The following is a 15940-nucleotide window of genomic DNA, read 5'->3' as shown; positions in this document are numbered from 1 at the left end:
TCTCCTTGTAAAAATGAGAAGTACGTTTCTCACTGTGTCTCAAGCAGGAAACTTCTGTTTCGTTACAAAAGTGCTGACTCCTGCTCACGCTGTAGCAGCGGTCCAGTGGCGCAATGGATAACACATTTGACTAATTCCAGGTTGACTCCTGGCTGGCTCGATCATAGGCTGCCTTTTTGATTTATTCAATATGTATACATGGTCGAAGGCTGCAGACAGGCCCAGTAACAAGAGGAGGGCTTGCTTCTTGGCATCTTTGATATCATCCTGTTGAATCTTTAGGTCCAGTAAGGCCGATTCAGTGCCGTGGCTTGGTTGGAAACCAGATTGGCGCAAGCCCAGGAGATTGTGTGATTCCAGTCAAAACAGGTTCTTCCCTGTTCGTCCAAAACCATCAAGGACCACATTGACACCCTTGCTCTGAATCTGGCCGACTTCTGTAACCATTCCATCACCTGTGGAATCTTCCCCTCCACTCTGAAGCATTCTCTTGTGCACCCTCTTCTCAAAGATTCCACAGCCGACCCCTCCGGCCCGGCTAACTTCGCAGGTTTCTATCACTCCTTTCCAGGGCAAACTCTTGGAAAAGCTGACCATCTCCCAGCTTAATCTTCACACCGACTCTGTTGGTTGTCTCCATGACCATCAGCCTGGCTTCAGAGCTGTCAGAAGCATGGAAACTGCTCTCCTGAACACCTGTGAAGACCTGCTGTCCAACCATGACTCTAACATCCCTTTTGGGTCCTCATCCTACTCGATTTCTCTTCTGCCTTTGACACGGTCAACCATGCCATCCTGCTCAACTGTCTCCGTGATAAGCCGGGTATCACTGATCAGGCCCTGGCCTGGATGACCTCTTTCCACTCTGATCGGCCCTCCCAGGTCCAACTTGGGTCCTTCCTTTTCGCCATCTCATTCTCTACTTGTGGTGTTCCCCACGGGTCTAACCTCTCTCCCTGGCTGTTCAACCAATACCTGGCACCCATTTCCCACCGCATTGCAGCTCTCTGCTTCAACTTTCAGTGCTATGCGGATGACACTCTGCTTGTTTTCAGGCTTCCCTCCCTCATCTCTGACCGTCTGTCTGCCATCCAGGACTGGTCTGCCGCCAATGATCTCTGCCTTAATCCCATTTAGGCAGAGATTCTCCTCATCGGCACACCTGCACCCTCCTTTCCTGCCACTCTCTGGCCGGCCTCCCTTGGCCCTCTTCCTGCTCCCACCTTTGAGGCTAAGAACCTTGGGGTCATCTTCGACTCCACACTCTCCTTTTCTTCTCACATCTCTGACATCTCTAAGAAGTCAAACTACCAACTGTACATTTGCAGAGGTATTGTTCCTTTCCTCTCCTTCCCCCAGAAGCTTACTGTATCTAGAGCTCTGATTCTCTCTAGGCTAGACTACTGCAACAGTCTCTTTCTAAATCTGCCTGCTTCTTCTCTCTGTCCTCTGCAACTCATCCAGAACAGGACTGCAAGACGTTTCCTTGGTCTGAAGCCCAGGGATCGTATCCCTCCAGCCCTGAAATCTTTTCATTGCTCCCAGTGGCTGCAAGGGTTAAATTCAAGTCCCTCTGCATTGTCCACAAGGCTTACTGGGGCCTGGGTCCAAAATACCTTCAACAATCCCTCCGTAAATACCTTCCCACTCGAGCTCTTTTCTCATCCACCTCCAACTCCCTCAGGGCCGGTCGCTTCTCCAAGCAACGAGTTGGGGGTAGATCTCTTTCCTCAGCTGGGGCCTCCCTCTGGAACAGCCTGCCTGCCACACTGAAACTTGAGGAGAACCATCTCTGGTTCCGGAAGCACCTCAAGACCTTCCTCTTTGCTTCTGCCTTTGCTCTTCCGCTCCCCTGCTGATCTGTCTGCTTCGGCTCCGTGCACCTGGCTACCCTCTGATTTCGGGCCAAGGTCCCTGCCCACCCAGCCGCACACCTGCACTGCCACCTGGCAACCCTTGCACGCAATCCTTGCACTTGGGTCTGTATCTGTAACCCTACAGTGCCCTTACCTGCACTTATCAGACACCCCTTGTCTGCGCTTTAAACCTCGCACTTGCCACCCTGCTGGCTGCGCTACCAGTTGTTGTTGTTTTTATCCCTTCCTAGGCACGTTCCACCTCGCCCCTCTCCTTGCACTTTCCTCCCTCCCTCTCCCCTGCACTTGAGCATTCTCAATGTCACTGGGCCTAGGAAGATCGCTGTTTTGTCCTCCCTTCTTCCCCTCCCTTGCCTCGTCACGCTCTGAAACACGCGTGTATGAGTACGATTCAAATACAATATCATGTCATATCATAGCAGGAATCTATAGATCTGAAGATACGCAACTCCTTCAATCATTCATTGCAAACAGTAACAAACAAGGATAATTCCTCAGTGGTGTGATGGAGGCCCTTAACAGGTCTGAGGGATGTCCCCAGCATCTGGAACACGATTTATCCTCCCATTACACCACTAATGAAACTTCTTTGCCTTCTCCATTGTTCAGGACGTTTTGGCATGTGCCAATTTGCACTGGACGCAGATCCCCTGCCGCTGAGGCCTCTTGGCCATGACCTTTTAGCACTGCTATGATTTGGCAAGTGAAGAATCACAACATAGGGCCACCACTAGATGCAATGTGATGTACGCTATCTGCCAAGATGGGCTACGTGCTACATGCCAACATACAGAAAGCGGAGTCTTTACTTTTTGAAGGGTCTTCCTGTGAAAGGGCTGTTTGGCGCTTACATGGCAGAATGCATGGACCTCAGAATAGAATACTTTGTGCATCTACCTACATCCGAAGAGACACTGTCAAAGGCGTGCCTGTTCACTTTGACTGCCTGTCTGATCTTGAACAACTAGCGTAGGTCTGGGGTAAGTTGAAGACTCAACAAACACGTACCTTAACTCGGTAGTGATATGAAGATATGGAAAGGCTGGGCGAAATCTATTGGGATCAAAGGACCTCGTGTCACCTTGCCAGTCTACAGTGGTTTGATGGATAGGGGTACAGTGGGGTGGGGCAGTGGGTAGGGTAGGTGTACAGTGGTGTGGGATATTGTGGGTAGCGAAGAGTGGGGTAGGTGTAGAGTGGTTTGGGGTATAGTCAGTGGTGGTAGAGTAGGGTGGGGATAAGGGTAGATTGGGTGAGAGGGGAGAGGTGGGAATAGAGGGGGTGGGGTAGTGAGTTAAGGTCAGGTAGAATTGGGTAAGATTTTTGTTATTATACCGGTAGCCATTTACAGCGGCAATTAAGCCATTAACTCACAGCAGACTGCTTAGAAACAACATAGATACCAGGGGTTGAGTTTTGGGTGGGAGGGGCAAGGAGTGGGTGGGAATGGCCAAAGAGGTAAGCATGGCCCAAGGCAGTCAATTAGACGATAAACAACCAACAATATTTAACAAATAAATAACCCAAAAAAAAACAAGTCGTGTGTCCCTCTTCACATGTCATCTCCCTCCTACCTGTACTTCAATGCAACGGTTTCGGCTTATAGGTGGTGCTTAAAATGCACAGTAGGCCATGTACCTTCATCGCACCGGTGTTGTATACTAAACTGTTCCCCATGATAGACTGCTCGCCTGGTGTTCGGCAATCTTGGAGCCCCAACCCAACACCCTGACACAGCGATCGCCAAAAGGAAATAAAAATGTGCTGAAATGCTCCAGCCGTGCTTCTTTGTCCTGCTCTCTAAGAGGAAGGCTGCAGCTCAATAAAACACCTTTTAAGAAGTAAACAAAAAATTGTATTCAATATATTATATGTTATTTCTTAAAGTGAAAAACCCCATTTTATGTCTCTCACTTGTTGCATGTTTCGCGTTTCTGTGGCATGCACGTCGAGTACTCCTTGGCACGCCTATCACTCAGGCCTTATCTGTTTCATATCTGTATGGCACTTTTGGGGTTGATCTGGGTACAGATCATCCTCTCCCGCGGATTTAACACTGAAGAGCACCGAGCACATAAAATGGTACAATACTAAAAAGTGAAAACAGTCTAAATCTGTTATTTGCGCATGAAAATGTGAGTGCTATAGTACAATAAATGAGATGCTTGGTCCGTAAAACTCGCCAGAAAATACGTGCAGAGAGTTGCAATCCGGGCAGTATCTGATGCCAAATGCGTTCTTTGTCAGATGTTTGTATGTATTGTTTTCAATAAAGTATTTAAAAATGAGCCTTCTTTAACACATGTCACACGCCTGCTTATTGTGTGTTGGTAGCGTTTTTCCTACCTCTCGCTGTAAAAATGAGAACAAAGTTTCTCGTGATGTCTCAGGCAGCCCGACCTGAGCCTCTGGTTCGTAACAAAAGTGCTGAATGCAGCTCACAGTGCAGCAGCGGGCCAGTGGCGCAATGGATAACGCGTCTGCCTACGGAGCAGAAGATTCCAGGTTCGACTCCTGGCTGGCTCGTTCAAATGCTGCCTTTTTGTTCTGTATTTAAAAATGAGCCTTCTCACGCAAGGCACTCGAAAGCTCATTGTGTGTTTGTAGTCACTGTTGCAGCGTGTTTCTACCTCTACTCGGGAGAAAAAATGGGAACTACGTTATTTCTCATGATGTCTCTAACACATGGCACACGCCTGCTCATTGTCAGTTCGTAGGCGTGTTTTCAACCACCTCTCCTTATAAAAATGAGAACTAAGTTGCTCATAATGGCTCAATCCGCATGATGAGCCCCTGCGTCGTAACAAAAGTGCTGATTCCAAGAGTCACTGCAGCAGAGGGCCAGTGGCGCAATGGATAACGCGTCTGCCTACGGAGCAGAAGATTCCAGGTTAGACTCCTGGCTGGCTCGTTCGCATGCTGCCTTTTTGTTCTAGAAAGTATTTAAAAATGAGCCTTGTCACGCATGGCACACAAAAGCACATTGTTTGTTCGTAGTTAGTGCGTTTTTTCTACCTCTCCTCTGGGAAAAATGAGAACTAAGTTTCTCATGATGGCACATGCTCGCTCACCTGCTCATTGTGGGCTTGTAGCGTTTTTTTCTACCTCTCCTTGTAAAAATGAGAAGTACGTTTCTCACTGTGTCTCAAGCAGGAAACTTCTGTTTCGTTACAAAAGTGCTGACTCCTGCTCACGCTGTAGCAGCGGTCCAGTGGCGCAATGGATAACACATTTGACTAATTCCAGGTTGACTCCTGGCTGGCTCGATCATAGGCTGCCTTTTTGATTTATTCAATATGTATACATGGTCGAAGGCTGCAGACAGGCCCAGTAACAAGAGGAGGGCTTGCTTCTTGGCATCTTTGATATCATCCTGTTGAATCTTTAGGTCCAGTAAGGCCGATTCAGTGCCGTGGCTTGGTTGGAAACCAGATTGGCGCAAGCCCAGGAGATTGTGTGATTCCAGTCAAAACAGGTTCTTCCCTGTTCGTCCAAAACCATCAAGGACCACATTGACACCCTTGCTCTGAATCTGGCCGACTTCTGTAACCATTCCATCACCTGTGGAATCTTCCCCTCCACTCTGAAGCATTCTCTTGTGCACCCTCTTCTCAAAAATTCCACAGCCGACCCCTCCGGCCCGGCTAACTTCGCAGGTTTCTATCACTCCTTTCCAGGGCAAACTCTTGGAAAAGCTGACCATCTCCCAGCTTAATCTTCACACCGACTCTGTTGGTTGTCTCCATGACCATCAGCCTGGCTTCAGAGCTGTCAGAAGCATGGAAACTGCTCTCCTGAACACCTGTGAAGACCTGCTGTCCAACCATGACTCTAACATCCCTTTTGGGTCCTCATCCTACTCGATTTCTCTTCTGCCTTTGACACGGTCAACCATGCCATCCTGCTCAACTGTCTCCGTGATAAGCCGGGTATCACTGATCAGGCCCTGGCCTGGATGACCTCTTTCCACTCTGATCGGCCCTCCCAGGTCCAACTTGGGTCCTTCCTTTTCGCCATCTCATTCTCTACTTGTGGTGTTCCCCACGGGTCTAACCTCTCTCCCTGGCTGTTCAACCAATACCTGGCACCCATTTCCCACCGCATTGCAGCTCTCTGCTTCAACTTTCAGTGCTATGCGGATGACACTCTGCTTGTTTTCAGGCTTCCCTCCCTCATCTCTGACCGTCTGTCTGCCATCCAGGACTGGTCTGCCGCCAATGATCTCTGCCTTAATCCCATTTAGGCAGAGATTCTCCTCATCGGCACACCTGCACCCTCCTTTCCTGCCACTCTCTGGCCGGCCTCCCTTGGCCCTCTTCCTGCTCCCACCTTTGAGGCTAAGAACCTTGGGGTCATCTTCGACTCCACACTCTCCTTTTCTTCTCACATCTCTGACATCTCTAAGAAGTCAAACTACCAACTGTACATTTGCAGAGGTATTGTTCCTTTCCTCTCCTTCCCCCAGAAGCTTACTGTATCTAGAGCTCTGATTCTCTCTAGGCTAGACTACTGCAACAGCCTCTTTCTAAATCTGCCTGCTTCTTCTCTCTGTCCTCTGCAACTCATCCAGAACAGGACTGCAAGACGTTTCCTTGGTCTGAAGCCCAGGGATCGTATCTCTCCAGCCGTAAATCTTTTCATTGCTCCCAGTGGCTGCAAGGGTTAAATTCAAGTCCCTCTGCATTGTCCACAAGGCTTACTGGGGCCTGGGTCCAAAATACCTTCAACTCTCCCTCCGTAAATACCTTCCCACTCGAGCTCTTTTCTCCTCCACCTCCAACTCCCTCAGGGCCGGTCGCTTCTCCAAGCAACGAGTTGGGGGTAGATCTCTTTCCTCAGCTGGGGCCTCCCTCTGGAACAGCCTGCCTGCCACACTGAAACTTGAGGAGAACCATCTCTGGTTCCGGAAGCACCTCAAGACCTTCCTCTTTGCTTCTGCCTTTGCTCTTCCGCTCCCCTGCTGATCTGTCTGCTTCGGCTCCGTGCACCTGGCTACCCTCTGATTTCGGGCCAAGGTCCCTGCCCACCCAGCCGCACACCTGCACTGCCTCCTGGCAACCCTTGCACGCAATCCTTGCACTTGGGTCTGTATCTGTAACCCTACAGTGCCCTTACCTGCACTTATCAGACACCCCTTGTCTGCGCTTTAAACCTCGCACTTGCCACCCTGCTGGCTGCGCTACCAGTTGTTGTTGTTTTTATCCCTTCCTCGGCACGTTCCACCTCGCCCCTCTCCTTGCACTTTCCTCCCTCCCTCTCCCCTGCACTTGAGCATTCTCAATGTCACTGGGCCTAGGAAGATCGCTGTTTTGTCCTCCCTTCTTCCCCTCCCTTGCCTCGTCACGCTCTGAAACACGCGTGTATGAGTACGATTCAAATACAATATCATGTCATATCATAGCAGGAATCTATAGATCTGAAGATACGCAACTCCTTCAATCATTCATTGCAAACAGTAACAAACAAGGATGATTCCTCAGTGGTGTGATGGAGGCCCTTAACAGGTCTGAGGGATGTCCCCAACATCTGGAACACGATTTATCCTCCCATTACACCACTAATGAAACTTCTTTGCCTTCTCCATTGTTCAGGACGTTTTGGCATGTGCCAATTTGCACTGGACGCAGATCCCCTGCCGCTGAGGCCTCTTGGCCATGACCTTTTAGCACTGCTATGATTTGGCAAGTGAAGAATCACAACATGGGGCCACCACTAGATGCAATGTGATGTACGCTATCTGCCAAGATGGGCTACGTGCTACATGCCAACATACAGAAAGCGGAGTCTTTACTTTTTGAAGGGTCTTCCCGTGAAAGGGCTGTTTGGCGCTTACATGGCAGAATGCATGGACCTCAGAATAGAATACTTTGTGCATCTACCTACATCCGAAGAGACACTGTCAAAGGCGTGCCTGTTCACTTTGACTGCCTGTCTGATCTTGAACAACTAGCGTAGGTCTGGGGTAAGTTGAAGACTCAACAAACACGTACCTTAACTCGGTAGTGATCTGAAGATATGGAAAGGCTGGGCGAAATCTATTGGGATCAAAGGACCTCGTGTCACCTTGCCAGTCTACAGTGGTTTGATGGATAGGGGTACAGTGGGGTGGGGCAGTGGGTAGGGTAGGTGTACAGTGGTGTGGGATATTGTGGGTAGCGAAGAGTGGGGTAAGTGTAGAGTGGTTTGGGGTATAGTCAGTGGTGGTAGAGTAGGGTGGGGATAAGGGTAGATTGGGTGAGAGGGGAGAGGTGGGAATAGAGGGGGTGGGGTAGTGAGTTAAGGACAGGTAGAATTGGGTAAGATTTTTGTTATTATACCGGTAGCCATTTACAGCGGCAATTAAGCCATTAACTCACAGCAGACTGCTTAGAAACAACATAGATACCAGGGGTTGAGTTTTGGGTGGGAGGGGCAAGGAGTGGGTGGGAATGGCCAAAGAGGTAAGCATGGCCCAAGGCAGTCAATTAGACGATAAACAACCAACAATATTTAACAAATAAATAACCCAAAAAAAAACAAGTCGTGTGTCCCTCTTCACATGTCATCTCCCTCCTACCTGTACTTCAATGCAACGGTTTCGGTTTATAGGTGGTGCTTAAAATGCACAGTAGGCCATGTGCCTTCATCGCACCGGTGTTGTATACTAAACTGTTCCCCATGATAGACTGCTCGCCTGGTGTTCGGCAATCTTGGAGCCCCAACCCAACACCCTGACACAGCGATCGCCAAAAGGAAATAAAAATGTGCTGAAATGCTCCAGCCGGGCTTCTTAGTCCTGCTCTCTAAGAGGAAGGCTACAGCTCAATAAAACACCTTTTAAGAAGTAAACAAAAAATTGTATTCAATATATTATATGTTATTTCTTAAAGTGAAAAACCCCATTTTATGTCTCTCACTTGTTGCATGTTTCGCGTTTCTGTAGCATGCACGTCGAGTACTCCTTGGCACGCCTATCACTCAGGCCTTATCTGTTTCATATCTGTATGGCACTTTTGGGGTTGATCTGGGTACAGATCATCCTCTCCCGCGGATTTAACACTGAAGAGCACCGAGCACATAAAATGGTACAATACTAAAAAGTGAAAACAGTCTAAATCTGTTATTTGCGCATGAAAATGTGAGTGCTATAGTACAATAAATGAGATGCTTGGTCCGTAAAACTCGCCAGAAAATACGTGCAGAGAGTTGCAATCCGGGCAGTATCTGATGCCAAATGCGTTCTTTGTCAGATGTTTGTATGTATTGTTTTCAATAAAGTATTTAAAAATGAGCCTTCTTTAACACATGTCACACGCCTGCTTATTGTGTGTTGGTAGCGTTTTTCCTACCTCTCGCTGTAAAAATGAGAACAAAGTTTCTCGTGATGTCTCAGGCAGCCCGACCTGAGCCTCTGGTTCGTAACAAAAGTGCTGAATGCAGCACACAGTGCAGCAGCGGGCCAGTGGCGCAATGGATAACGCGTCTGCCTACGGAGCAGAAGATTCCCTGGCTGGCTCGTTCAAATGCTGCCTTTTTGTTCTGTATTTAAAAATGAGCCTTCTCACGCAAGGCACTCGAAAGCTCATTGTGTGTTTGTAGTCACTGTTGCAGCGTGTTTCTACCTCTACTCGGGAGAAAAAATGGGAACTACGTTATTTCTCATGATGTCTCTAACACATGGCACACGCCTGCTCATTGTCAGTTCGTAGGCGTGTTTTCAACCACCTCTCCTTATAAAAATGAGAACTAAGTTGCTCATGATGGTTCAATCCGCATGATGAGCATCTGCGTCGTAACAAAAGTGCTGATTCCAAGAGTCACTGCAGCAGAGGGCCAGTGGCGCAATGGATAACGCGTCTGCCTACGGAGCAGAAGATTCCATGTTCGACTCCTGGCTGGCTCGTTCGCATGCTGCCTTTTTGTTCTAGAAAGTATTTAAAAATGAGCCTTGTCACGCATGGCACACAAAAGCACATTGTTTGTTCGTAGTTAGTGCGTTTTTTCTACCTCTCCTCTGGGAAAAATGAGAACTAAGTTTCTCATGATGGCACACGCTCGCTCACCTGCTCATTGTGGGCTTGTAGCGTTTTTTTCTACCTCTCCTTGTAAAAATGAGAAGTACGTTTCTCACTGTGTCTCAAGCAGGAAACTTCTATTTCGTTACAAAAGTGCTGACTCCTGCTCACGCTGTAGCAGCGGTCCAGTGGCGCAATGGATAACACATTTGACTAATTCCAGGTTGACTCCTGGCTGGCTCGATCATAGGCTGCCTTTTTGATTTATTCAATATGTATACATGGTCGAAGGCTGCAGACAGGCCCAGTAACAAGAGGAGGGCTTGCTTCTTGGCATCTTTGATATCATCCTGTTGAATCTTTAGGTCCAGTAAGGCCGATTCAGTGCCGTGGCTTGGTTGGAAACCAGATTGGCGCAAGCCCAGGAGATTGTGTGATTCCAGTCAAAACAGGTTCTTCCCTGTTCGTCCAAAACCATCAAGGACCACATTGACACCCTTGCTCTGAATCTGGCCGACTTCTGTAACCATTCCATCACCTGTGGAATCTTCCCCTCCACTCTGAAGCATTCTCTTGTGCACCCTCTTCTCAAAAATTCCACAGCCGACCCCTCCGGCCCGGCTAACTTCGCAGGTTTCTATCACTCCTTTCCAGGGCAAACTCTTGGAAAAGCTGACCATCTCCCAGCTTAATCTTCACACCGACTCTGTTGGTTGTCTCCATGACCATCAGCCTGGCTTCAGAGCTGTCAGAAGCATGGAAACTGCTCTCCTGAACACCTGTGAAGACCTGCTGTCCAACCATGACTCTAACATCCCTTTTGGGTCCTCATCCTACTCGATTTCTCTTCTGCCTTTGACACGGTCAACCATGCCATCCTGCTCAACTGTCTCCGTGATAAGCCGGGTATCACTGATCAGGCCCTGGCCTGGATGACCTCTTTCCACTCTGATCGGCCCTCCCAGGTCCAACTTGGGTCCTTCCTTTTCGCCATCTCATTCTCTACTTGTGGTGTTCCCCACGGGTCTAACCTCTCTCCCTGGCTGTTCAACCAATACCTGGCACCCATTTCCCACCGCATTGCAGCTCTCTGCTTCAACTTTCAGTGCTATGCGGATGACACTCTGCTTGTTTTCAGGCTTCCCTCCCTCATCTCTGACCGTCTGTCTGCCATCCAGGACTGGTCTGCCGCCAATGATCTCTGCCTTAATCCCATTTAGGCAGAGATTCTCCTCATCGGCACACCTGCACCCTCCTTTCCTGCCACTCTCTGGCCGGCCTCCCTTGGCCCTCTTCCTGCTCCCACCTTTGAGGCTAAGAACCTTGGGGTCATCTTCGACTCCACACTCTCCTTTTCTTCTCACATCTCTGACATCTCTAAGAAGTCAAACTACCAACTGTACATTTGCAGAGGTATTGTTCCTTTCCTCTCCTTCCCCCAGAAGCTTACTGTATCTAGAGCTCTGATTCTCTCTAGGCTAGACTACTGCAACAGCCTCTTTCTAAATCTGCCTGCTTCTTCTCTCTGTCCTCTGCAACTCATCCAGAACAGGACTGCAAGACGTTTCCTTGGTCTGAAGCCCAGGGATCGTATCTCTCCAGCCCTGAAATCTTTTCATTGCTCCCAGTGGCTGCAAGGGTTAAATTCAAGTCCCTCTGCATTGTCCACAAGGCTTACTGGGGCCTGGGTCCAAAATACCTTCAACTCTCCCTCCGTAAATACCTTCCCACTCGAGCTCTTTTCTCCTCCACCTCCAACTCCCTCAGGGCCGGTCGCTTCTCCAAGCAACGAGTTGGGGGTAGATCTCTTTCCTCAGCTGGGGCCTCCCTCTGGAACAGCCTGCCTGCCACACTGAAACTTGAGGAGAACCATCTCTGGTTCCGGAAGCACCTCAAGACCTTCCTCTTTGCTTCTGCCTTTGCTCTTCCGCTCCCCTGCTGATCTGTCTGCTTCGGCTCCGTGCACCTGGCTACCCTCTGATTTCGGGCCAAGGTCCCTGCCCACCCAGCCGCACACCTGCACTGCCTCCTGGCAACCCTTGCACGCAATCCTTGCACTTGGGTCTGTATCTGTAACCCTACAGTGCCCTTACCTGCACTTATCAGACACCCCTTGTCTGCGCTTTAAACCTCACACTTGCCACCCTGCTGGCTGCGCTACCAGTTGTTGTTGTTTTTATCCCTTCCTAGGCACGTTCCACCTCGCCCCTCTCCTTGCACTTTCCTCCCTCCCTCTCCCCTGCACTTGAGCATTCTCAATGTCACTGGGCCTAGGAAGATCGCTGTTTTGTCCTCCCTTCTTCCCCTCCCTTGCCTCGTCACGCTCTGAAACACGCGTGTATGAGTACGATTCAAATACAATATCATGTCATATCATAGCAGGAATCTATAGATCTGAAGATACGCAACTCCTTCAATCATTCATTGCAAACAGTAACAAACAAGGATAATTCCTCAGTGGTGTGATGGAGGCCCTTAACAGGTCTGAGGGATGTCCCCAACATCTGGAACACGATTTATCCTCCCATTACACCACTAATGAAACTTCTTTGCCTTCTCCATTGTTCAAGACGTTTTGGCATGTGCCAATTTGCACTGGACGCAGATCCCCTGCCGCTGAGGCCTCTTGGCCATGACCTTTTAGCACTGCTATGATTTGGCAAGTGAAGAATCACAACATGGGGCCACCACTAGAAGCAATGTGATGTACGCTATCTGCCAAGATGGGCTACGTGCTACATGCCAACATACAGAAAGCGGAGTCTTTACTTTTTGAAGGGTCTTCCCGTGAAAGGGCTGTTTGGCGCTTACATGGCAGAATGCATGGACCTCAGAATAGAATACTTTGTGCATCTACCTACATCCGAAGAGACACTGTCAAAGGCGTGCCTGTTCACTTTGACTGCCTGTCTGATCTTGAACAACTAGCGTAGGTCTGGGGTAAATTGAAGACTCAACAAACACGTACCTTAACTCGGTAGTGATCTGAAGATATGGAAAGGCTGGGCGAAATCTATTGGGATCAAAGGACCTCGTGTCACCTTGCCAGTCTACAGTGGTTTGATGGATAGGGGTACAGTGGGGTGGGGCAGTGGGTAGGGTAGGTCTACAGTGGTGTGGGATATTGTGGGTAGCGAAGAGTGGGGTAGGTGTAGAGTGGTTTGGGGTATAGTCAGTGGTGGTAGAGTAGGGTGGGGATAAGGGTAGATTGGGTGAGAGGGGAGAGGTGGGAATAGAGGGGGTGGGGTAGTGAGTTAAGGACAGGTAGAATTGGGTAAGATTTTTGTTATTATACCGGTAGCCATTTACAGCGGCAATTAAGCCATTAACTCACAGCAGACTGCTTAGAAACAACATAGATACCAGGGGTTGAGTTTTGGGTGGGAGGGGCAAGGAGTGGGTGGGAATGGCCAAAGAGGTAAGCATGGCCCAAGGCAGTCAATTAGACGATAAACAACCAACAATATTTAACAAATAAATAACCCAAAAAAACCAAGTCGTGCGTCCCTCTTCACATGTCATCTCCCTCCTACCTGTACTTCAATGCAACGGTTTCGGCTTATAGGTGGTGCTTAAAATGCACAGTAGGCCATGTGCCTTCATCGCACCGGTGTTGTATACTAAACTGTTCCCCATGATAGACTGCTCGCCTGGTGTTCGGCAATCTTGGAGCCCCAACCCAACACCCTGACACAGCGATCGCCAAAAGGAAATAAAAATGTGCTGAAATGCTCCAGCCGGGCTTCTTAGTCCTGCTCTCTAAGAGGAAGGCTACAGCTCAATAAAACACCTTTTAAGAAGTAAACAAAAAATTGTATTCAATATATTATATGTTATTTCTTAAAGTGAAAAACCCCATTTTATGTCTCTCACTTGTTGCATGTTTCGCGTTTCTGTGGCATGCACGTCGAGTACTCCTTGGCACGCCTATCACTCAGGCCTTACCTGTTTCATATCTGTATGGCACTTTTGGGGTTGATCTGGGTACAGATCATCCTCTCCGCGGATTTAACACTGAAGAGCACCGAGCACATAAAATGGTACAATACTAAAAAGTGAAAACAGTCTAAATCTGTTATTTGCGCATGAAAATATGAGTGCTATAGTACAATAAATGAGATGCTTGGTCCGTAGAACTCGCCAGAAAATACGTGCAGAGAGTTGCAATCCGGGCAGTATCTGATGCCAAATGCGTTCTTTATCAGATGTGTGTATGTATTGTTTTCAATAAAGTATTTAAAAATGAGCCTTCTTTAACACATGTCACACGCCTGCTTATTGTGTGTTGGTAGCGTTTTTCCTACCTCTCGCTGTAAAAATGAGAACAAAGTTTCTCGTGATGTCTCAGGCAGCCCGACCTGAGCCTCTGGTTCGTAACAAAAGTGCTGAATGCAGCTCACAGTGCAGCAGCGGGCCAGTGGCGCAATGGATAACGCGTCTGCCTACGGAGCAGAAGATTCCAGGTTCGACTCCTGGCTGGCTCGTTCAAATGCTGCCTTTTTGTTCTGTATTTAAAAATGAGCCTTCTCACGCAAGGCACTCGAAAGCTCATTGTGTGTTTGTAGTCACTGTTGCAGCGTGTTTCTACCTCTACTCGGGAGAAAAAATGGGAACTACGTTATTTCTCATGATGTCTCTAACACATGGCACACGCCTGCTCATTGTCAGTTCGTAGGCGTGTTTTCAACCACCTCTCCTTATAAAAATGAGAACTAAGTTGCTCATGATGGCTCAATCCGCATGATGAGCATCTGCGTCGTAACAAAAGTGCTGATTCCAAGAGTCACTGCAGCAGAGGGCCAGTGGCGCAATGGATAACGCGTCTGCCTACGGAGCAGAAGATTCCAGGTTCGACTCCTGGCTGGCTCGTTTGCATGCTGCCTTTTTGTTCTAGAAAGTATTTAAAAATGAGCCTTGTCACGCATGGCACACAAAAGCACATTGTTTGTTCGTAGTTAGTGCGTTTTTTCTACCTCTCCTCTGGAAAAAATGAGAACTAAGTTTCTCATGATGGCACACGCTCGCTCACCTGCTCATTGTGGGCTTGTAGCGTTTTTTTCTACCTCTCCTTGTAAAAATGAGAAGTACGTTTCTCACTGTGTCTCAAGCAGGAAACTTCTGTTTCGTTACAAAAGTGCTGACTCCTGCTCACGCTGTAGCAGCGGTCCAGTGGCGCAATGGATAACACATTTGACTAATTCCAGGTTGACTCCTGGCTGGCTCGATCATAGGCTGCCTTTTTGATTTATTCAATATGTATACATGGTCGAAGGCTGCAGACAGGCCCAGTAACAAGAGGAGGGCTTGCTTCTTGGCATCTTTGATATCATCCTGTTGAATCTTTAGGTCCAGTAAGGCCGATTCAGTGCCGTGGCTTGGTTGGAAACCAGATTGGCGCAAGCCCAGGAGATTGTGTGATTCCAGTCAAAACAGGTTCTTCCCTGTTCGTCCAAAACCATCAAGGACCACATTGACACCCTTGCTCTGAATCTGTCCGACTTCTGTAACCATTCCATCACCTGTGGAATCTTCCCCTCCACTCTGAAGCATTCTCTTGTGCACCCTCTTCTCAAAAATTCCACAGCCGACCCCTCCGGCCCGGCTAACTTCGCAGGTTTCTATCACTCCTTTCCAGGGCAAACTCTTGGAAAAGCTGACCATCTCCCAGCTTAATCTTCACACCGACTCTGTTGGTTGTCTCCATGACCATCAGCCTGGCTTCAGAGCTGTCAGAAGCATGGAAACTGCTCTCCTGAACACCTGTGAAGACCTGCTGTCCAACCATGACTCTAACATCCCTTTTGGGTCCTCATCCTACTCGATTTCTCTTCTGCCTTTGACACGGTCAACCATGCCATCCTGCTCAACTGTCTCCGTGATAAGCCGGGTATCACTGATCAGGCCCTGGCCTGGATGACCTCTTTCCACTCTGATCGGCCCTCCCAGGTCCAACTTGGGTCCTTCCTTTTCGCCATCTCATTCTCTACTTGTGGTGTTCCCCACGGGTCTAACCTCTCTCCCTGGCTGTTCAACCAATACCTGGCACCCATTTCCCACCGCATTGCAGCT

General features: G+C 48.7%; 5 non-coding genes across 5 annotated transcripts; all 5 read left to right on the top strand.

Annotated features, from left to right (window-relative positions):
• The first annotated feature begins 4330 nt into the window (after positions 1 to 4330).
• Positions 4331 to 4403, top strand: TRNAR-ACG (transfer RNA arginine (anticodon ACG)). Its single transcript has one exon. It is a non-coding gene; the product is annotated as a tRNA-Arg (tRNA).
• Positions 4404 to 4715: 312 nt separating this feature from the next.
• On the top strand, positions 4716 to 4788 carry TRNAR-ACG (transfer RNA arginine (anticodon ACG)). The gene has a single exon. It is a non-coding gene; the product is annotated as a tRNA-Arg (tRNA).
• Positions 4789 to 9686: 4898 nt separating this feature from the next.
• TRNAR-ACG (transfer RNA arginine (anticodon ACG)) lies at positions 9687 to 9759 on the top strand. The gene has a single exon. It is a non-coding gene; the product is annotated as a tRNA-Arg (tRNA).
• A 4523-nt stretch (positions 9760 to 14282) lies between these two features.
• Positions 14283 to 14355, top strand: TRNAR-ACG (transfer RNA arginine (anticodon ACG)). Its single transcript has one exon. It is a non-coding gene; the product is annotated as a tRNA-Arg (tRNA).
• Positions 14356 to 14667: 312 nt separating this feature from the next.
• TRNAR-ACG (transfer RNA arginine (anticodon ACG)) lies at positions 14668 to 14740 on the top strand. Its single transcript has one exon. It is a non-coding gene; the product is annotated as a tRNA-Arg (tRNA).
• Positions 14741 to 15940: the final 1200 nt, after the last annotated feature.

This window comes from Ambystoma mexicanum, chromosome 13 (genome assembly GCF_040938575.1).
Source record: "Ambystoma mexicanum isolate Mex_15411 chromosome 13, UKY_AmexF1_1, whole genome shotgun sequence".
NCBI lineage: Eukaryota > Metazoa > Chordata > Amphibia > Caudata > Ambystomatidae > Ambystoma > Ambystoma mexicanum.
This window is presented reverse-complemented; position numbering and strand designations above follow the sequence as displayed.